Source organism: Lampris incognitus, chromosome 8 (assembly GCF_029633865.1).
Source record: "Lampris incognitus isolate fLamInc1 chromosome 8, fLamInc1.hap2, whole genome shotgun sequence".
NCBI lineage: Eukaryota > Metazoa > Chordata > Actinopteri > Lampriformes > Lampridae > Lampris > Lampris incognitus.
The window spans coordinates 12,860,884-12,885,243 of NC_079218.1; positions in this window are offsets into that span (position 1 = coordinate 12,860,884).

Below are 24,360 nucleotides of genomic sequence, written 5' to 3' on the forward strand. Positions count from 1 at the left end.
CCGTGCGGCTGTTATGAGAGAAATAAAGGCATTCATTCATTCATTCATTCATTCACTTATGGGGAGCCGCCTGAGAAGACTCGTGTCGGTCTCTGCTGCACGTTCTCTCATTAGAACGCAATGCATTTTCTTATAGCACGTGCAACTAAGCTAAATTAAAGTAGAGTAAAGTAAAGTAAAGCAAACAAGGGCAGGCTAGAATAACGCAGATATGTGTGTCGGGTCGGCAGTGACCTGCAGGATGACGTGATTGGGCTGCATAACGCGCGGTTACAGGTTAAGACGCTCCGCGGGTCACGTGATAGAACAGACGAGCGTGCGTGTCGCTGCGCTGACAGCACGCGCCCGTCAGAGCGGGTGTGAGAATCCGCACCGCCGTCTGTTTTCTAATGAGGAGCTCATTATGAGGACTAATGAGCTCCTCACGCGGACCGACCCGGCACCCAAACGGCACAAATGGGGCTGAGCGGAGCCCCCGATTCTTCCAAACGTTTAATTCCCCCCTCGCGATCCTCAGCAGTCCGCGTTGAATCGCTCCCAAAACCGTCTCGGAACCCGCTCATCTCCTGGACGTGTTCTCTCACGTAGCCGCCTTTAATTATTTTATCAGACCTGGCTCATCAAGTTATAACGTGTCTGAGTCAAACATGTGTCACATTAATCTCTAATGAGTTTATCCTCAGGGCAATCACACGCACACATACGCGCGCACGCGCACACATACGTCAGTCCCAACCCTACGTGTGTGTGACTTGATGACAGATAGGTATCATAGATGATTATGATTATTATGATTGTGATACAATCACAATACGTCACAGCCTGGAGTGAGCCCTATTAACAACAATAATAATAATTGCTTTTATAAAAGGGTTACCAAGTACGTCAATATAAAAGACCGTTTTAATCAACGGGATAATTAAGCGTTGTTCTTACAAAGAAATAGCCCCTTCCGGCTTTCCGCGCCTGGCGGTTGCCAGGCAACCAACTCGCGGAGCGATACCGAATTGCGTGAAGGAATTAGACGTCATCGCCGTTGTGTATCGCGGCGGTTCCGCGGCTGAGCAGACTGCTTGATTTGAGGTGTCCGTTTTATAACTAAGAAATACCGTACGTACACTACACTGAGGTAACGACCACGTCCTACTGGGTGAAGCTAATGCGCTGCAATAAACACATGCTATACTGACACAACGCCGCTCGAGCTGAATGTGTAATCAAGTTGACTTAAACCTAATTAAGTGGTGTTTAAAGCACACCGGCATCACAGCAGGGGCGGCGGGCTGCTGATAAAGACCATTTGCAGGGTAAACACAGACTGTTCATTAACTGGCAACCGAGTTGGAGACACGTCAGAGCCACAAATCCTCTGAAGGCAACGAAGGAATAACCTTCAGTAATAACGCACAGGGAGCAACTTTATATGCGCCTATGAGACGGACGGGCCCCGGGCCCGAGGCGTCCCATGCGGCTCAGCGGGAAGGTGAAACAGGACATGACGACACGAACATGACGTCAGGACCACCTCGTCACTGTTTCATTGTTCTCTACCGCGGTTTCCAGAGTGCACAGGAAGCATGTGGAGCACGTTTCCGCTTCCGCAGGGTGACCAGATTTCCAAAATCCCGAACCGGGACCGTAAAAAGTGTACCGCACGTTCGTGCGCGTGCTCGCAAGCTTGTCTGTCTGGCCGGACGTGACACATTGAAGGATTTTTATCCCCGCCCACCAAAAAAAAAAAGACAGTCTAGAGTAGCCGGGACTCGGGACACCCAGCTTGACACCGGGACAATCCCGGACAAACCGGGACGTCTGGTCACCTTAGCTTCCGGTGTGGGAAGATGGCGGCGCAAATTCACGATTGCAGCGGCCTCACCCAGTACCGTCCATGTAGTGTCTTTGTCCACGTCTAAGTTTGTCTTCCGTTTGATGGCTGGGAGAGCTGGCGCTGGATGGGCTGGGAGAGCCTGGTCTGCTGCGTCCTGTGGGCCCAGGCACCACGGCCCTGCCTGGAGCTGCGACCGAGGAGGAAACACCGAGGGCGGTCTGACAGGACACGGAAGCGGGGCAGGCTAAGCTAACTGCTAGCTCATGCGGACCGGCAGTACCGCCAGTCATCCTGGCTGCCTTTCGTTCTCCTGGACAGTGATTATTTTTGTTGTTGTTTAGTTTGGATACGTGTGTGTGTTCTTGGAGTTTTTGGATATGTGTTTTGTCTTTGTGTTGCACTGCCGTGGGCGGGGGAAACAATAGCGTTTCTGATTCTGGTTTTAAATCTGTTTTATGGTAAGAATCTAATCATCATAAGTCATTAATTATCTCCTCAAATCAGCACCCCCCCCCCCGCCAACACTATAGTTGCTCTCAGTTTCAACACGTGGTCATGGGGGTGGGTCAGAAGGCCCCCTCTGCCTCCAGCTGCAGGTACTCTGAGGTGAGCAGCAGCTGAACTCTTCCTGGGAAGATTTCAGCATCAGTGAGGATTTGGGCTTCAGGTGACTTTTTTTCCAGAATAATTTCAGGACCCACTGCAGGAAATGCACAAACCAGCAAGGACTCAGTTGTTCATTTTATTGTATAATATTATTTTTTAAATAATTTACCCGCGACCCTGAGAGCGGGATAAGCGGTTTGGATAATGGATGGGCGGATGCTTATTTTTTACCACGCTGAGAACCCCAATGTGATCTGAACACAAATGTTTAAAAGCTTATTTCCTTTGTTTTTCTTCTCTCTCTTTCTTTCTGGGCCTCCATCTCTCGTGCTGTCGACGGAGGTCATGACTTCACCAAATTGTGCGTCAGGTTTTTTGGATGGAGTCCGTCTGATCCAAACGCCTCCTGCTCTCCTCCACATCAGAGTCCTGTCAAAACAAGGAATGGCCCTCTTGTTTACTCAACCTCATCTGTGTGTGTGTGTATATGTGTGTGTGTGTGTGTATATATGTGTGTGTGTGTATGTGTGCCCCCACTGTTCTCACATTTGCTGATAGTGGAGACGGAGCTGCTCTCCCCCGGAGGGAGGAATGCCTCTTAATCGGTGACCAACTGCTCCTCTGAGCTGGGTACATATTTTCTTTTCAGCGAGGGGCATCATCAGCCCGGAGCTCAGGTAATCCCCCAGCAAAATTAATAGAAAACAATCATCACAGTTGCCCTCCAAACCTCCCACACACACTTTAATCCTCTTTGCCTGCATTTAAGGACATGGGGGGGGGGGTGTTTAGCATAAAGAATTTACCCGGTAACAACCCCCCCCAACAAAAAACATGTTTGTTTTTTTTGGATGGGGTTTGTATGTGTGTGTGTGTGTGTGTGTGTGTGTGTGTGTGTGTGTGTGTGTGGAGGGGGGGTCTTCTTCTCTTTGCATATGTTATTAGAGCTTCATTGTCTGAGCTCAAACAAACATGGTCGGATCCCAACGTTGCTCATAATTCTCCTAAATAGAGAAACGTATTACAACCTGTGGCAGCCGTGGTGATGGTCATGCTGTTTGATGGGTCAAAGCGGCCATTGGTGCCACACAAACACACACACACACACACACACACACACACTGAGCCGTGCACTGGATACACACATGGACTGTAACCGCCCCCCGAGTGCGCGCGCGCGCACACACACACACACACACACACACACACTGACCCCATGCACTGGATACACACATGGACTGTAACTGCCCCCCCCCACACACAAACAAACACACACTGAGCCTGTGCACTGGATACACACATGGACTGTAACTGCTCCCCCACACACACACACATACACAAACACACACACACTGACCCCGTGCACTGGATACACACATGGACTGTAACTGCCCCCCCACACACACATACACAAACACACACACACTGAACCTGTGCACTGGATACACACATGGACTGTAACTGCCCCCCCACACACATACACAAACACACACACACTGAACCTGTGCACTGGATACATACATGGACTGTAACCCCCCCATACACACACACACACAGACACACACACACACACACACACACACACACACTGAGCCTATGCACTGGATACATACATGGACTGTAGCTGCCCCCTCCCCACACACACACACACACACAAACACACACACACTGAGCCTGTGCACTGGATACACACATGGACTGTAGCTGCCCCCTCCCCACACACACACACACACAGACCTTATCATGCAGGCATTCTCATTACTGTTGCACATACACATACATAGTGCTGTTGCATATATATGTTTATATATGGACACCACTCGACACTGGGGTTCTGCAGGGACATGTTTTCGCCTCTGAACTTTTCATACACGTGTTTCGTGTGGTTCTGTTCTTTATCTAAACGTTGTTGGTTTTAAACTGATGTCGCTGAGAAGTCGAAGCATCTCATGGTGGCCATCTGTTACTGTGCATTTGATGAACTTTGAACCAAACCAACAGAGCAGATAAATAAGTCTAGCTGTGCTTTATGGATGCTGTGACAACTCCAGGAAAATACTAAACACGTTCTTGTTCCCTCCTGTTCAGTTCAACTTGTGTCTGTGCCTTATTTCATGAAAACCTTTGCAGGAAGTGTGTATATGTGGGTCTGTCCCATGTTTTACCATGACAGTCACATATCACAACAAAGAAAGTCCTCTTGCATCAATTTAAACCTGAACTTCCCTCTTTTCAAAGTGAACAATTAAAATTCAATTTAAATTAATTAAAATTCAGCCGAGTCCGAACTTCACTGACTCGTCGTAACCTTTTCTACATCTTATGGCAAACTCAGCAGATGCTGAATGACTTTTCTACAGATAATTATTTGTTAAGTTTTATCAGCGACCGACAGCATTTTGCTGTCTGGATGTTTTGTACTTTTCTGAAAAAAAAAATCAACTTCAGCGCCTCACAGACAACATGCCTATCGTCAGAAAGAACTCATTATGTGAATCTCGTCTCATTTTTCCACAGTGAGTCGTTTTAAAGGATTCTGGACTTTAAAAACTGGAATGTCCCGCGGCGAGGGAAGATTCCCATTGTTTCCCTGCAAAACTCTCCATAAACTAATGTGAACTGACACTGGATCTGATCCTGGCAGGCGGACTGAGCTTTGCCTCCCCACGTAAAGGAATGCAGGGCTGGATTAGCCAACCAAAAGGCCCCTGGGGCAAACACATTCACTCACCCCCCCCCTCCCAAAAGCAGCACTGACAAAACCTCTCTTCTTTGGTTTAACCTGGCTAAAATCCAGAGAAGAGTTTCTTCTGATGAGTGTGTTTTAAGTTGGACCCAAATTGAAACTCTAATATCTTCTAACATTGCCGATTAGTCTAATCTTCATAATTTTGTACCGTCTTTCTACTGAAAAAAAAGTAGAAAAGTTGGATTTCAATTTTTCAGTTTGTCTCTTTTTTATAGAAGAGCTCCCTCTGCTTCTGCTTCTGCTTCTATCGGCCGATTTATTTTTCTAATACCCGTGACGTCATCAGAACCTCATTTGCAAACAGCCAATCAGATCAATTCATCAAAATATGAAACCCCACCCAACCTTATGGCCAACCTTTGATTGTACCTGTCACTCAATGGTCAGCTCATGAATATGAATGAGGACTAGACCACTCCCCCTCTGGTTTCTAAAGACAACCGAAAACAGTTAGGGATAAAGGCAAAAAATAAAAAGATTAAAAAGAAAAACAAAACATAATATTCGACATCTACAAATAAATGTTGCTGAATGTTTTATGATGCCATGTTCAAGGTTTTAGACATGAAAGCAGAAATCTGGTCACTGGTTTTGCTCTTACCTCAAAGCTCCAAACTGCTTTTAATTCTGTCTCACTGAACGTTACAGTAAACGGTGGACTACACATAGACGAGCTAAATAAATGACTGGGGCTTCCGGGTGGCATAGTGGTCTAGTCCACCGGGATCGAACCCCCGTGTTACCTCCGGCTTGGTCGAGCGTCTCTACAGACACAACTGGACGTGTCTGCGGGTGGGAAGCCAGATGTGGGTGTGTGTCCTGGTTGCTGCACTAGTCCCTCCTCTGGTCGGTAGGGGGCCTGTTCGGGGGCGGAGGGGAACTGGAGGGAATAGCGTGATCCTCCCACGCGCTACGCCCCCTGGCGAAACTTCTCACTGTCAGGTGAAAAGAAGCGGCCGGCGACTCCACATGTGGTAGTCTGCAGCCCTCCCTGGATCGGCAGAGGGGGTGGAGCAGCAACCGGGACGGCTCGGAAGAGTGGGGTACTAGGCCGGATACAACTGGGGAGAGAGGGAAAAAAAGAGGGGGGGGGGGCTAGCTGGTTACCCACGCTGATTGCTAATCTAGTTAGCCCCCTTGTAACAATTAGTGTCTCAAACACATGCTATCAATGTAGTGTGTAGCTTCGGCTGGGACGTAAGATTATAGCTGGGTTTCTTTCATTAGTAGAATTATTGCCTTTGGCCCCTCAATAGACACACCATACGCGGAGGCCCTGCGTCAATAAATACGGTATTTTAGACGGTGACAGAAGACAATACCAGCAAGTTGTTTAAAGCTTCATTCTGGGAAAATTTTTCCTTTTGGGATTCTGATGGCCTGGCAGCCCAATGACTGCTGGGATAGGCTCCAGCATCCCCGGGACCCCGATTGGGATAAGCTGTTTGGATAATGGATGGATGGATTCCGAGTGTCCAAACACAGCTGCCCCCTAGTGGCATGAGCCCCAACGGGATGGCACACATGCTTACACAACCTCAACAGTTTGCACATATTTGTGTGTGTGTGTGTGTGTGTGCTAGAGTGAGCTGTGACGTGGTTCTGTCTGAATGAGGACCTGTATGGCATGTCATCCCTTCACTGTTATATTCAATAAAGCTGTATTTCCCCCATCTTTCTTTAAATAGGAGGCTCTGGACCTGCTCCGGATCAGACAATTTGATATTCTAATCAATAGCTCGGTCCTCTTTGTCTGCTCTGGATCCACAAATCCTATTTCAAGAAATCCTCAATAGCCAGTTTCATTTAAAATGAAACAATTAGACCACGTGAGTTGGAAATGGATGAGTGTGAATGTGAATACACAGTGGATCTCTCATGCAGTGAGATGATCCGTCACAGTAAACAAGCCGTCTGACCCGTCTGTGACCCGCCAGGCCCTGGCCCATGTCACCTTGCCATGTCCCTAACCGACTCCTGAATAGACCTAAAGCAAAAAATTATTCACCAAAAAAGATGTGTGCTATGTCATGTGTACGTAGTTCAACACCCACCAGAAAGAAGGGTGTTCTCCAGAACTGCTTCCTATCTGATGAGTTCTTGTTATTCTTTTCATTCAGTGTAATGTCTGCCATAACATCTGGATGTTTTTTTTTCCACATATCAGACAACCAAAGGATTATTTTCCTCCTCCGTCCACCTGTATGTGATACCTTCTGCCGCTGCCCACATGAAGTTAAAATTAAGAAGCAGCTGATCATGTGATTAAATTCTATTTGCATTTCTTTTTTTACCTGGCAATTGCATTTCCATTGCAATTTATAGCATTTCTTTTTATCAAATGACAACCCATTAAGCAATTTCACATTGATTCAATTGTCTAAAAGACGTCAGCGTGGTACACACCAGGCTAAAACCAGGCTGAGGAGGTTGAAATGTGGAAGTCTAACAGGCGTCTACGTCTTTTAGCTAGAGTAAACAGCCACTACTAAAACCAAAGCAACTGAAAGTATTCTAGCACAATATAGGAACTCGGATTGTGTCTTAAACAGCTACACGTTGTTTGGGCGACACATAATTTTGTAATAGATGACTCTGATTAAAAAGTTCAGTCTAAAAGTGGGCCACGTTCAGCCGATGTGTATTCTGAGCCAGATGTGAGCTGCCGCGGGGACGCCACGCGGAGTTGGGTCTAGAGCTCAGTGGTGAGTTTATCCACTTCAAGCGAGCGTTACAACTTTTATGGGAATTTTATTCAGCATTTGCCTTTCTAGTCAAGTCTTTTTTATTCGAAATGACAAAATTTGCGTCAATACACTTGTGCCCCTTTCCCACTGGGACAACAAAAAAACCCCACTAACATCTGACTTTCGTCTCCAGTGGGAAAGGTTACGACCAGCATTCAGTCCCGGGACAAATGACTGCAGTAGTCACGGGGATTTATTGGCTCCAGCTGCAGTCAGTGATGGAACCACGACACCCAGGTAGACGGGCGAGTTTTCACCGTGCCCAAAAGTCCACCAAACACTAATGTCGCCTGTGGTTTCCACATGCCAAGAAGTGATTGCCACTCCTACTTTGTGACTGAAAGGTTGTTTCTGCTACGGGTGGCGTGGCGGTCCATTCCATTGCCTACCAACACGGAGATCGCTGGATCGAATCCCCGTAATACCTCCGGCTTGGTCGGGCGCCCCTACAGACACAATTGGCCGTGTCTGCGGGTGGGAAGCCGGATGTGGGTATGTGTACTGGTCACTGCACTAGCGCCTCCTCTGTTCGGTCAGGGGCGCCTGTTCAGGGGGAGCGGGGAACTCGGGGGAACGGCATGATCCTCCCACGCGCTACGTCCCCCTGGTGAATGTCAGGTGAAAAGAAGCGGCTGGCGACTCCACGTGTATCGAAGGAGGCATGTGGTAGTCTGCAATAGCACTTTTAAAAACATACAGTTACAAAGTGTTTTACACTCAATACACAAAATATGAATAAATACATAAAATAAATTGAAGGAATATAAAACATGGCATTGGGAGTACCAGACCAAGCTAAAAGTGAAACAAAACAGAAGTCAGGGGTGGGAATCTATAAAAAGGCTTGCCTGAAAAGATGGATTTTTAAGAAGCCGCTTAAAACAGTCCAACGTTTCTCTAACGGACTGGGGGAGATTATTCCAGAGGCTTGGGGCTCAAACTGCAAAGGCACGGTCACCTTTTGTTTTGCAGCTGGGGTGAGGGATGGATAAATGTCCAAGGTTTGAGGATCGGAATGGCCGGGAAGTGGAATGAGGAATGAGGAGATCAGAAATATAACTGGGGGCAAGATCGGGCAGTGGTTTAAATGTAACCACTAAGATCTAATAGATTATTCTGAATTTTACAGGATGCCAATGGAGGGATGCAATAACAGGGGGAATATGGGACCTGCAGCCCTGCCTGGATCGGCAGAGGGGGTGGAGCAATGACCGGGAGAGCTCAGAAGAGTGGGGTAATTGGCCGGATGCAATTGGGCAGAGAAAGAAAACATAAATAAGTAAATAAACAAAATGAAAAAATAACTTGAAATAAATGAACTGATACAGCTTGCGGATGGCAATCGGTTTTTGGAAGACGATCTTTTTTTGGCACAACACCTACGACACCCACATTTCCATGACACCAAACGTGACACTTCAGAGAGAAAAAAACAACAGAAAAAAACAAGGGCATACTTGTCTACTGGCAATGGGAAAGGGGTCAATCGCCTATTTTAAGCCGGTAATCCCACATTTAGAAAAACCCGCTCATACAAGATAATTTTGGTGGGAAAAGGGCACTGGAAACGTGCTAACTGTTCAGGATGTATACAAGACACCCTTAGGTGACCTTTCAGTTGAGGGGTCAGCTGTTTTCCAGTGCCGTTGTCTTTACCAGTGAGCGACCCCACTGCCACATTAAAGGCAAATTCATACTGTAGCATTCACCGCTATTAAAAAAAAAACCACACTTCGAAACTTACAACTGAGCGTTGCTTTATTCACAGCTGTTGTTGGCTACAGTCATGCCATACGCACTGCCGTTAAGGCTGACTCACAGGTCGTCTCTCTCGCCAAAGACCCGACCCACTAACCTTTGACCTGGCAACAGTGCAGTACCCCCCCCCCAGTCGGAACAGCAAAATATCTCCCCCAACTATATACAACTAATACTTAGACCCCCTTGGTGAATGTGAACACGCTACACTACCCCCACTCATTAATGTCCTGGACCCCAATGATAAAGTCTGGTGAACGTGAACACGCTATACTACCCCCACTTATTAAAGTCCTGGACCCCAACGACAAAGTCTCTAAACCTCAGGGGAGTTCTTCGCTGCCTCGTCAGTCGCCCTGTAGGCATTCTGTCCCCTGGTTGGTCCATCCCTGGCTCTGGTCGGGGTTGCCCCACCCCCAAGGAGGTGAACTGGGCACTGGGGCAGCAGATTGGGTCCCACATATTGCATCATAAGGGCTGGCTGCTACAACTGTCCTTTCCCCAGATGTCACGGCAGGCAACACAGATGCTCCCCCCTCCCCTCCAGTTGTCTGAGGCATTGCAGAGTCCCTGAATGGCGCCAGCCGGTCACAGTGTAGCATCACTTTGCGGCCCCGTAGAGGCAACTGTACCTGATAGACAACCTCTCCTAGCTGTTCCAAGACCAAGCAAGACGCCACCCAGTGGCTGTCCAGTTTAGGGCACCTGCCCTTCTTCTGAGTCAGGGTGCAAACCCAAACTAGCTCCCCGGCTGCAATGTGTTGCCCCCTGGTACAGAGGTCATAATTTATTTTCTGCCGCACCCCCGCACTCTGCAATTGCCTCTGGGTGTATGCATGTGTGGTGTCCAAACGGTCCTGAAGCTGCCTGGCATAGCTCGGGCCTGCAGAGGCAGATAGTACATCCAGGGCCTGTCCAAAGGCCAGCATTGCAGGGGTCCTCATTTCCCTGCCCAACACGAGAAGGGCTGGTGTGCATGAAGTGGAGTCCTGGACTGCAGAGCATCACGCCATGAGGACCAGGGGTAAGTGCATATCCCAGTCGAGCTGATGGGTGGATGTTAAGATAGATTACTGTTCAGATAGGGTGCGGTTAAACCGCTCTACTAACCCGTCACTCTGGGGGTGGAGGGGTGTTGTGTGAGTCTTAGTGATTCCCAGCTGCTCACACATGGTGAAGAAAACCCTGGATTCAAAATTTCTCCCCAGGTCACTATGGATGGACTCCGCGACCCCCAGCCTGCTAAACATTCCTTCAACCAGGGCATTAACGATGGTGTTGGCCTCCTGGTCCAGCAGTGCATAGGCCTCCGGCCATTTAGTGAAGTAGTCCACAGCAGTGAGTATGAAGCAGTTCTCCCGTGCTGTACATGGGAATGGCCCCACAATGTCAACACCCACCAACAGCATGGGTTTTCCCACTGGAAACTGCTGTAGCTCAGCCCTCGACTGGCCCTGTGGCCCTTTGCGAGCTGTGCAGAGGTCACAGCGCCTGCAAAAAATCCTCAATGTCCCTTCTCAGACATCCCCAGTAGAAGGCTTGATGCAGCCGGCAGAGCATCTTCGTCACCCCAAAGTGACCTGAGCCTGCAAAGCCATGCGTGGCTTTGAGAACCGCCTCCTGCATTCCTCTGGGCACCACCACTTGCCACCTCTTCTCCCTGGTTACTGGTTCCACCCAGGCTCATTGGAGGACCCCATCTGGCAGCCACAGAGTCTTGAACATGGCCCACAGCCCTTTTGTCCATGGGGAGAGAGCTGCGACCTCTTCCCATGGCATTCGCCGCTGCGCACCCATCTACAGCATCACAGGCTGCAGGTCCCGGTCCTGTCTCTGCTCTGTGGACCAGTCCATAACATCCACCACCTGCAACTCTCTACTCACCAGTATGGCCACCCAAGGCACTTTTCTGTCCTGCCCATATGCCCCTAGGACCAGCTCATGTTCCCTGGCTTCTCTGCAGTTACAATACCGGCAGCCCTCTGAGCTGCATGGCCGACAAGACAACGCGTCTGCATTGCCAGGCCATTCTCCCGTACAGTGGGTTATGGTGAATTCATAGCACTGCAACTTCTCCAACCAGCAAGCCAACTGCCCCTCTGGCTCCTTGAATGTCATGAGCCACTGCAAAGAGGCACGATCAGTGTATATGGTGAAAGACCGGCCATACAGATAATACTTAAAGTGCCAGATGGAAAAAGACTACTGTCAGCAGCTCCTTGCGAGTGACACAATACTGTCTTTCAGCTTTGCTCAGTTTTTGCTGTAATAGGCCACAACTTTCTCTCCGTCTGGCCACACCTGTGATAGGACTGTGTCTACCCCACTCGCATCCGTGTCCAGGACAAAGGACAAATGGGGTCAGGGGGTGCCAGGATTGGCGCGTTTGTCAGGGCCTGTTGCAGCGTGCAAAAAGCTGTTTCACAGTCCTCATACTAGAAGAATTGCTGGTCCTTCTGTAGTAACTTGTACAAGGGGACTGCGATGCACGAAAACCCCCGCACAACCTTCCGGTAGTAGGAGGCCAACCCTAAAAAAACGTTTAACCCTCTCTGTTCTGTAGGGGTGGGCCACTCACGTATGATGCGCACCTCCTCCTCTGCAGTGCCAGTCCCCTCGCGGTGCCCTAATAAGGTCAGCTACCAGCTCAGTAGCCTGCATTCATCGGGGTGTAGCTTCAGCCCCGCCCACCTGATCCTCTCCAGCACTCTGCGCAGTGCTGCTACAGTTGAATCAAACAAGCTACCGTGAGCCAGGTCGTCCAAAAAAACCAGGCATTCTGTATGCGGAACCCCAGCTAACACCCTCTCCATTAAACGCTCGAATGTGGCAGGCGCATTGCACAAACCAAAATAAAGGACTTTAAACTGCCATAGTCCCTTCCCTGTGCAGAATGCAGTCTTGGGCCATGCTCTAGGAGATAGTGAGACATGCCAGAAGCCACTCTTTAAGTCCAAGGAAGAGAACTAGGAGGAGCCAGGCATTCATCCACACACAGAAGGGGATATGAGTCCTTCTTGGTGACCTCATTAAGTCTCCTGTAGTCAAGTCAAGTCAAGTCAAGTCAATTTAGTCCAGAAGCGCCACTCTCCCCACTTCTTTGGCACCATAACCACTGGTGAAGCCGAGGAGCTCTCAGAGGGCTCTATTATGCCTGAACATTGCATTTTTTGTAGACCCTGCTCTGTCGCTTCCTGCTGACCCAAAAGGAGGCACCATGGGTGCTGCTGTATGGGCACGGCATCCCCCATCTCAATGGAGTGCTGCACAAGAGCGGTCTGTCCCAGCTCCTCATCATGACATGCAAAGCAGTCCTGAAATTCAATCAGCAGCTGCTACAGTTGCTGCTGCTGTTGCACCTACAGGTCACTGGCACTCCTTTTCCAGATCTCCCGCATAACTGCCATCCTCTTCCTCTTGCTGCCCGGTGAGCTTCCACAGCCCTTCCGTACAGCTAACCCTGGGCTTGTGGTGCATACTGGAGTAACAGGAGCAGCAGCGGATGTTGAGCCCCCATGTCTTTTCTGGGACACCCCCAGCTGTTCCAGTTCCCTAGGATGCGAGGTCTGCACGGAAATTAGCTAGGACTCGATGCAAGGGTCTAAGGCCAAGGATGTTGTGTTGCTGTAAAGCCCCTTGAGGCAAATTTGTAATTTGTGTTATTGGGCTATACAAATAAAATTGACTTGACTTGACTAGGACTCAGGCTGGGCTGTACTGGGCATCCGCATATGGCCTGCGTGCTGACTTCACCCCACACAGCATCTGTGGGGTCCTGCTGTCAGCTCTCCTGTGCACTTAGGGTCCTGTGGCCTCATATTCACGACATAACCCCTGCCAAAACTCAATGTGGCCATTCCCAGGTCCAGCTAACAGCCGTGATCCCTCAAAAAGTCCAGGCCCAGAATGCACATGTCCTGCACCTCTGCTACCCAAACTAGATGTCTCATGCTCCTCCCCCACACCGTCAACATCGGCTGTCCTCTCCTCTTCATTGGTGCTAGCTGTACAGAGCTGAATAGCTGTGTCCTCCAGCCGCATTCCCACTGGCACCACCTCCGGCTGGACCACCGTGACTGTCGACCCCGTGTCCACTAGGGCAGTACATGAAACACCCTAAATGCAGATAGGAATGTGGCAAAAGTCTGAAATAGAGGTTCTTCCCACCTCAAAAACTTCCTGCCCCTTGCCCCTGCTGTTATGTGAGGCCTGGCTGACATGCGTGGGTGGTGTACGGGACATTGGTGCGGGAGTGCGCAGCATCCCGCCTACTGTGACCCCGCGTTGTTTCCCATCATCTTAGCCTGGTCAGGGCAATTCCTCACCAGGTGTCTGGTCTGGCCACAGCCCCAACAGAGGCGCGTCCTGAGGCCGTGTCTGTTGGTGCCCAGCTGGAGGCAGGGCCAGCCCCCCCGATCATTTTGGTCATCTCCTCCAGCCACGCCGGCTTTTGGGCAGCAGTCTCACACTCCCCCGCCACTCTGACCATCAGGGGGGTGTCCGCAAATGTGCCATGCTGCGCCGCTTCCATCACCGTCTCCCTTTCTAGCGCATACTCCAGTGCTTCACGCAGGGAGCATGAACGAGCCAGCTGGGTATGGGCACACAGGCCAACCAGGGAGAGTGCCCTGATAAATTGGTCGCGGGCCAGCTCAGTTTGCTCGGTAGATATGCGCGTACGCTCGTCTCGTCAAACTCTCAATGTCATTAGCCACAGTCCGCAGCAGCTCACCCGCACATCTTACTTGGCCATGCAGCTCAGATCGCAGGAGCTCCAGTCAAGAGCACTGCCCAAAACGCTGCTCCAGCGCGCTGGTTAACTTGCCGTAATCAGTCCTCTTGCTAGGATCCAACAACAGCAGACAAAACAGCGCATTGTCCATCAAGTTGGAGGGCTTTCTGTTCATCCCACCAAGCCAGGGGTGGGCAACATGATCCAGAAAGGGCCGGTTTGGGTACAGGTCTTAAGCACTTAACACACCTGATTCTATTAGTCAACGAAATCTTTGCTAAAGACCTGGATTTGCAGACTCAGGTGTGTAACTGCTTGGTTGGAACAAAGACCTGCACCCACACCGACCCTTTCTGTATCATGTTGCCCATCCCTGGATCAAGCGTTCGCCCTGGCTAACAGTTCAAATTGGGCATGGAAAGCCTCCCAGTCAAATCTGCTGATGTACTTAGGTGTTTTTATGCCTACCGAGTTTATGCAGCTCCAGGTGCTGCCATCTTTGTTTACCTCAGTGTCCAAAACTCTTGATGGCTTTTCTCGGTGAGGAGCGAGGCACGAATAGCAGCTGACATCTGAGCTCCCATGCAGGGGCTAAGCATGGCTCTCCCCTGGGTGTGGGCTCTCGTTTCACCTCAGTACCCCTTCGCCAATCATCATCGGCCACGCGTTGACCTCCCGACGATCATGCATGCCCGCCGTCTTCCTCTATCTTGCTATTCACTGAAGGCTCCTTCTCCTGTAGTAAAGATAGCTGATGCTACAAGGCAAGTGTCCAGTCAACAGCTAGAGTTAGCTCTCTGGCTCATAGACTGTCTGTACGGGCCAATATTAAGTTTACTTTACTACTGAAAAATGCCCAACAACGCCTGCATTTCCTGAGGAGGCTGAGGAGCGCCCGTCTATCCCCCAAAATTCTCACCAACTTCTACCACTGCACCATAGAGAGCATCCTGACCAGCTACATCTCAGTGTGGTACGGCAACTGCACATCTGTGCATCAGAAAGCTCTGCAGTGGGTCGTCAAGGCGGCCCAGCATATCACCAGCATCCAGCTCCCAGCCATAAAAGACATTTATCACAAACGCTGCCTTCGAAGGGGTCTCAGCATCAGCAGAGATCCCACCCACCCCAACCATGGACTGTTCTCCCCCTTGTACTCTGGGAGACGCTACAGGAGCCTCAGAGCCCGCACTACCAGGCTCAAAAACGGCTTCTTTCCCCAAGCTGTTACCCACCTGAACCTGGCTACCCACTGAATGTCTGTAAATAGGTTTATACACGTGCTTTTTTTTTTAAACTTTAGCTCTTAGTCTTCATCTGTATATAGCTTATACTATGTTTGTCTATGTCTGTCTTGCACTGTTCGGTGAAGCCGCATCCCTCATTTCGTTTTTAGCATGTGCCTGCACATTGTTTTTAACGACAATAAATTGAATTGAATGGAACGGCGTGTGTGTCTGTGTGACCGGTATAAGCCCGAAGCTGTCCGCAGACGTGGAACGCACGTCTGAGCCTTACAAGTTTGTTTTTCCACATTCCATAATGCAACATGAACATTTTTTTAATCAGCGTGTTTCTTTAAACTCTGAATTTAAAAAACAAAAAAGAAGCTAAATATAAAAGCCTCTTTGCAGCTCTAACTAGTCTGGGCAAAATATTCCTTCAGTACTACGTGAAACTGTAATGAAGCTCTTAAAGTTAATACTCCTGTCTGTGCCCCTGAGCAAGGCAATGGAAAGAAGAACTGGAGTTGGTCCCCGGGTGCAGCAGCTTGCCCACTGCTCCTATACAATAGGAGGGGTTAAATGCAGAAAACACATTCATTGTAAGAATCTTCTTCTTTCAGCTTGTTCCCTGTTTTTCAGGGGTCGCCACAGCGGATTTTATAGCTTCCATCGGTACCCTGTGAGGGCACAGCACCGACGGCAGCCGTTGTTAACCCGGGCCTTGACCAATCTGGTATGGTCTTGTCAATCCGCATACTGATTTGGTAAAATGTTACGTTGAATGCCCTTCCTGACACAACCACTAACCCTATGGACGGGGTCACAGGTAAAGCACTGGATGGCATCCCAGTGTTCATGGACTTGCACCCATGACTGTCGCATTATTCATTCATTGTAAGAATACAATGACAAAATAGAGTGGCTTTCTTCTTCTAGACGTGTCTACATGCCTTTGAATCTTTGAAGCCTTTTTTTGCATTATTAGGTATTATAAGGCATCAGATTACATTTGTATTAATTTATATTAAATTAAGTTAGTTAACTAATTAGTTTTATTCGTACTAAAATAAAACCAGCCTGTTGAAATTAAACAAGAAAAAGCGAGCTGTGTAAAGAGAGGTCCTTGGAGGTCACATAACCCACACCTGACAAATAAATAAAGGAATAAAAAAATTAAAAGGTCTACTACTACTTTTGGCTATTCCTGTTAGGGGTCACCACAGCGGATCATCCGTTTCCATCTCTTCCTGTCCTCTGCATCTTCCTCTGACACACCAGCCACCTGCATGTCCTCCCTCACCACATCCATAAACCTCCTCTTTCGCCTTCCTCTTTTCCTCTTCCCTGGAAGCTCCATATTCAGCATCTCTCCTCCACACATGTCCAGACCATCTCAATCTTGCCTCTCTTGCTTTGTCTCCAAACCATCCAACCTGAGCTGTCCCTCTAATATACTCGTTCCTAATCCTGTCCTTCTTCGTCACTCCCAATGAAAATCTTAGCATCTTCAACTCTGCCACCTCCAGCTCCACCTCCTGTCTTTTCGTCAGTGCCACTGTCTCCAAATCATATAACATAGCTGGTCTCACAACCACCGTGTAAACCTTCCCTTTAACTCTTCCTTAAAAAAAACTAATAATAATAATAACAATAAAAAATTATTAAGTAAAAAAACTTAAAATTCAGTATTGATCTGAAAGGTTTCCCTGATGCCAGATGTAATATGACTGTACTCGAGCATCTCAATGGGGATGTGACCAGGAGCAATTAAGAAGACCCCTACTCCTGATGCCTCCCAATACCTCCCGCTTCAACAGGGAAGGTTTTGGGGGTCTCTCTTCCTGTCTCACACACACACATACACACACACACCTCCTAACTCCTCAGGCACACTCCAGAGCTCCAGTCCACCTCCTTTCTGTCGCTTCGCACCTTGTTAGAGCCAGAAGTCTCACAGACCGATTCTCTGAGACACACACACACACACACAGATGAAATGCCTGGACATGTTCTATCATCATTAAATTCATGTTGGTGGCATAGTGTGATGTCTATGGCAGAATGACACCACCACCGTTCAGATCAGTCTCCTGGAAGCCTTGTTTGTGTTTTGCATTTTATCTCCCACCGGACACCAAAGGGATTATACAGGGATTGCTTTATGCACACATACTATATGTACTTGACCTCGTCTGTGAACGTAGCTCCTCTTCTGCTGCGATAGTCTTTTGAGCTACTTGTCAATAAACGCTGTTAAGACAAAAATAAATAAATACATAAAAGTGTCTCAGTCGTCTTTGTGACAGATGACGTAAAAAGACAATGCTGACGTCCAAAAAGTTACCTTTAAGCTTGGTTGCGTTTGAAATCACATACTATGTACTACATACTACATATGTGTACTATCTTCTAGTGTGCTAGTGTGGTGTAGAACTAGTGTATTAGTATGTGAGTAAAACGTACAATGGCTATTCGGACCTGCCTTCTATGACTTTTGTCATAGAACCGCGCCACTTTCTTTCAGCTCTTTATGGGTTAATGATGGCATGCTGTGTATTGACTGGTGTGGTGGCCCACAACTTTATGTAAAACATAAAAATAAACAGTGATCTTAACTGTGTTCTGCTTAGCATAGTGAAAAGTAATACTTATATTTAAACAGTTCCACTGTTGTGCTGGTTTGGGTTTTGTATCGCCCTCCACCATTGTTGGTTGCTGTCGTTAAGTATCGCAATGCACTGTGGGATACTCATGCCAGCCTAGTCTGACTCATCAGATGTACACTGTTAGTATAAGCCTGCTATTGACCGAGTATTTCAATCTGAGTTCTCCCCTTCCACTATCTGCATGTTACCGTTTTCAAAGTTCCCGTCGCTACATGAAACAACAACAACAACAACAACCTCCGAGCTGGCAACCTACATGTTGAAAATGCCAAGTTCCCCCTGACACTATTTTGCAAGGGTGCCATCGCTGTATCCTGAGCCTAGCACTGCCCAAGACGATTGTGACTGGTTTAAAGAAATACAAAGAAGCCAGAGCGTTTTTCCCCTATACCAGAATGATGACGGTTTGAGCCAGACTTTTCTCAAGTGCTCAAATGAAGTGTGGAGATAGGTGTGGCTATGCAAGACTAACGCCAGCCTAATGTCCAGTGTTTGCATACTCCGATATTTCTCTGGATGTAGCAATGACATCTAGTTATTTTTCCACATACTATTTGATGCATACTATGGTTTCGCCTGTACTAAAAACAATCACATACTATTTTGGTGTACTGACTAGTATGCATGTATGTACTTTTGGACACAGCCCTTGTTTTTTAGTTTACAGAAACCTTTACAGAGACACAAGAAAGGCTCTGAGGGGGAGACAGCGACTCTCACCATGCTCACAAAACAGCTTTCCGTAGGGCTGTGATGATGAAAAAAAAAAAGAGGTTTACCAGATAGTTGATAAATGTTTTCATGGTGGCACGGTGGATTAGCATTTGTGTTTGACCTCTAGTATGGAGGTCAGCTATTCCCCATGTGTCTCCACTGGCTTCCTCTCACAGTCTAAAATCAGGTGAATCAGAGACTCTGAATAACCTCTCAAGATATGAATGATTTGGCTTCTTCCACAAAAATGGGTACCGATAGGAAAAGGCCCTGCCACCAGCTGACTTCTTTTTAACTTTTGGTACACACAGGAGCCCTGTATTTAGAGAACAAAGAGCTCGAGATGGAATGTACGGTTTAATGAGATCAGACAGGTATGATGGGGCAAGTCAGCAAAAGGACCTTGAAGTCTGATCTAACATGGATAGGAAGCCAGTGAAGGGAGGCAAGAATTAGTATAATATATTTAAATTTTCTAGTTTTTGTTAGGATTCTAGCTGCAGCATTCTGAATCATCTGAAGACTTCTAGTACTAGCATGTGGTACACCTGAAAACAGAACATTACAATAATCAAGTATGGATGAAACAAATGCATGTATCAGAGTCTCTGTGTCAGCCATGGACAGGTAAGACCGAATTTTAGCAATGCTACGTAAGTGAAAAAAAGGCAGTCTTGATGATTTCTTTAATGTGCTTATCAAAGGAAAGGCTGGGAACAAACATAACACCCAGATTTTTGGCTACCACACCTTGAAATCACAGAGTTGTCGATTGTTATTGTTACTTGATCGAATTGGTGTCTGTGTCTAGCAGGGCCAATGACCAGCATCTCAGCTTTATCCAATTTTTCACAGTAGCCAAGCAGGCCTCTAAATTAGCCATTTGAGTATGATCATCAGCCCTTATAGGCACATACAGCTGAGTATCATCAGCATAGCACTGGATATTTAGTCTATGACTGCATATAATTTGGCAAGAAGTGAAATATAGTATATAGAGAAAAGTAGAGGGCCAAGAACTGAGCCCTGAGGTAAACCATATTTAACGTCATAGAATTTTGATGTAACATTATTATAGCAGACACAATGTGTTTTTCTAGATAAGTAGGACTTAAGCCAAGAGAAAGCTACGCCAGAGACACCAAAATTACAATTTATTCTGTCTAATAGTAATACAGTGATCAATGGTGTCAAAGGCTGTACTGACGTCCAGTAGCAGAAGCAAAAAAAAGTGGAATCAGAGTCCATAGCTAGTAGAAGATTGTTCACCACTCTGGTCAAGTCAAGTCAATTTTATTTGTACAGCCTAATATCACAAAGTTTCAGTGGAGTAACAGACACTGAAAGCCGATTGAAAAGGTTCATATAGATAGTTTTCTTCTATATAGGTCAAAAGTTGTTGATACACAACTCTTTCTAGTACTTTAGAAAAGAATGGAAGATTAGAGACTGGTCGATAGTTAGAGACCATGGATTGAGGTGTGTGTTTTTTAAGTAGAGGTTTAACCACAGCTGTCTTAAAACTGCTTGGAACAGTGCCAGAAATAAGTGATAAATTAACAATGTCTAGCATTGTAGGTCTCACGAAAGGCCAGAGGTCTTTAAAAAGTTTTGCTGGTAAGGGATCAAGTTGGCAAGTAGTTGGTTTAGTAGCTGACATGACTTAGTCAAAGTATCAAGAGAGTTAGTCTCAAAAGCTGTAATAACGGGGACTATCAGTGACTCATCCTATAGATATGAATTTGGTAAGACAGGATCTGTAGGATCAAAACAACCTGGAGGCACCCTCGTTCTAACATCTGGCACCTCATTGACTACATTATCGTCTGCCAAAGAGACTGACGCGAGGTACTCAACTCCAGAATGGGGATCAGTGTAGATGACTGCTGGACTAACCACTGCCTTTTCTGCTCCACCCTGTCCATCAAGGTCGCACGCACATAGCTATTCTAGTTCTACTACATGCGTAACCTTCGTGCAATACAACTTTAACAAGTAGAATAACAGCATTATCATGCATATTAGTCACAGCTATGACTGCTGTTAGTCTTTCAAAGATAAAATTAAACTGTAATACTACTGGCTTTACATCATCAAGTCAGCTCAGCTGTCACTTTATTTTGGCATGTTGAAGTATGACAGTATGTTGCAACGCAATATTTCAGGTCTATAGCCTACATTTCGTTCAGATTTTAGATCATTTTTCAGACTGATCATTACCTGTAGCATATAGTTATAGGTCACATGTACCCGCTAGTCTGGACACCTACTCAGCCAACACATCTTTGGAAGTGTTTACAAATTTATCCAGCGGTCCTCGCACTGACTTATGAAACTCTTCTTTTTGGTCTTTTTTCCCTTTTCTCAGCTGACAAAATTTTACCCACTTACGAAATTGGTCGCACTCTCGCAACCGACATTCATTTCTGCTTCTCCTTCTTCCTTGCAGTGAGCAGCAAGATGGAGCTACGCAATACTGAAAATGAAAAAACCTGAATAATTTGTTACATTTCTTTTCATGTGACCTTGACTATGCATAATAGAATTGATTCTATTATGCAAGAACCCTGCTTCTTAAAATATGGGAAAAAGAGGAAATCCCAGAGCAACTTAGGAATGCATTCATTGTCTCTATCTTTAAGAAAGGGGACAAAGCTGAGTGCGGAAACTACTGTGGTATTTCCTTGCTTTCCACCGCAGGGAAAGCTCTGGCTACGGTCTTGGCCAACAGACTCCCCCAAATATCAGAGGAAATTCTGCCAGAATCCCAGAGCGGTTTTTGTCCTAACAGAGGCATCATGGACACAATTCTTACTGTTTGCCAACTCAAAGAAAAAGCCCAGGAACTGAGTTAACAATTGTACATGGTCTTCATAGACTTAACCAAAGCTTTTCATTCTGTAAACCATCAGGCCCTCTGGCTAGTTCTGTCAAAAATAGGCTGCCCTGACAAATATATCAGAGTACTATGACTACTATATGACAACATGTCAGCTAGAGTACTCAGCAGTTATAGAGATGAGACAGAGTTCTTCAAGGTCCACGCAGGAGTTAAACAAGGCTGTATCATTGCCCCCAACCCTGTTCTCTGTCTTCACTGCCATCATCCTCCACCTCATGGGTCCCAATCTGCATCAAGGAGTCAAAATCATGAATGGGACTGATGAGAATCTAAGGTAAAATCACTACCACATCCGTCATAGAGCTGCAATATGCCAATGAAAATGCCTTAGTATTCCTCGTAGAATAGGAACTACAGAGCATACTGGACACCTTTGCAAAGGCACACAAGCAGCTTGGCCTGGCCATTAACCTAAAAAAGACCCATATCCTCTACCAACAAAAATATACCTGCTCTGCCCCTATCCATCTCTGTAGACAACACCAGACTTGAAAATGTGGAACAGTTCCCATATCTCGGCAGCCTCCTCTCCTCCAAAGCCAACACTGACAATGAAATACACCATCGCCTCAGCTGTGCCAGCTGGGCCTTCTCAAGATTGAGTAAAAGGGTTTTTGAAAACCTTGACATTGACATTAACATGCCTACTATAACTGCCACCATTGCACAACATCAGCTGAGATGGACTGGGCATGTCCTCCACATGTCTTGACTCTCACCTCCCGAAACAAGTCCTTTACTTTCAGCTTGTGACAGGACGCAATGCCCCAGGAGGAGAAAAGAAGCAATGTAAAGATAACATCAAGGCCCACATCAAAAGGTTTGGCGCTGACCTTAACACCTGGGAACAAGCAGCAAAAAAACAGGCAGGTCTGGAGACTGGCTGTCTGTGAGGGTGCTGGGGGCTACAACCATGATCTCCACTGTGCTGCTGAAAACAAGCGCAGACTCAGAAAGGAGCGAGTTACCAGAAAGGCCCAAATCACATCCTCAACCACTTCTTCACACCCTTGCCCACATAGCCCCAAAATATGCGGCTCCAGGATCGGCCTCTATGCCCACCTGAAGACCCAGAAGGAGGACAGTAATATTTGACCCCGAGTGACCGCCGATCATGATGAATGGTTTGTGTGTGTGTGTGTGTGTGTGTGTGTGTGTGTGTGTGGACCCCTTACTTGCTTGCACCCAGTGCTGGCTGAGAAAGGCTTGAGCCATCTGCAGCCACGAGTAGATGTACGTATATGGGTCCAAAAGAAGTAAATGAGTGTTCTTGCTGGTGAAAATGCAATTAGGAGGTACTCTGCAAACATTTCGACATGTTGACCAGGTAAAAATATATGGTGACCATGGCCTAACAAAATCCGCTATCATAATTGGACAAAAAGCTTCAGGCTGAGGCAGGAAGAAACTAGAGGGCTTTAATGTGATTGCAGTTTGCTCTTTACATCTACATTGAAATTACTTGTGTTGGTCAAAGGCCTATGGTCAATTCCAAGAGCTTAATTCGTCTAACTGACAATTTGCAAGACAGTGATTGACATGTTGATCTGCTAATTAGTGTTTACCAATCATTTCTACTGACAACCAAGTAAAAGCAGCTTTAATGCAAAATACAATGCATAATTCAAAATGAATAAAGATGCATCTAAAGGAGAAGCACACGGTGAAAAGGTGATGTTGTGTAAACTGTACATCAGATTCATGTTGTCCTGAGTGACTGGAAGACATTGTATTTTTTATTATTTTACCCAAACCCAAACCTGACATTCATAAGTGTCTTCTACAGATTAAACTTGCAGAAGACCAGTCATTCAAATTGATAAAAAAAAAACTTCAATTGGCAAACTTGAATCTGCTCAAAAGTTAATTTGATGTGAAATTGAGTAATTTTATATATATATATATATATATATACACACACACACATAAATATACACACACACATAAACACACACACACACACACACACACACACACACACACACACACACACACACACACACACACACACACACACACACACAAACAAATGCGATGCATAGCGTCTTTTAGTAATAACTGACAAGTGATCATTTTCTCTGCTGGTCTGTGTATTTTTTAATCCTTTACGTGTTATTGCAGGACACCATAACAGGACAGTTCCTAGTCTGAGAGTTCACTGTTAGCCAGCTAACAGGCTAAATAGCTACTCAGTGTTTGTATTGTTCAAACAACATCCTGTTCACTGTGTCTGGTGACCTGTCGCATGAGCCCTTCCAAAAAGTCGAAACACTGGCTTGAAGGTACTACACATTCAACAATAAATCAAATGATTAAGCATGAATGAAGGCATTTAAATTGTGTTATACTTTGATCCAATTTAGACCTTACCGCGATAACGCTAATCAGATAAAGGCATTTACATGACTGTGTCTAAAGTATTGAAGTATTCC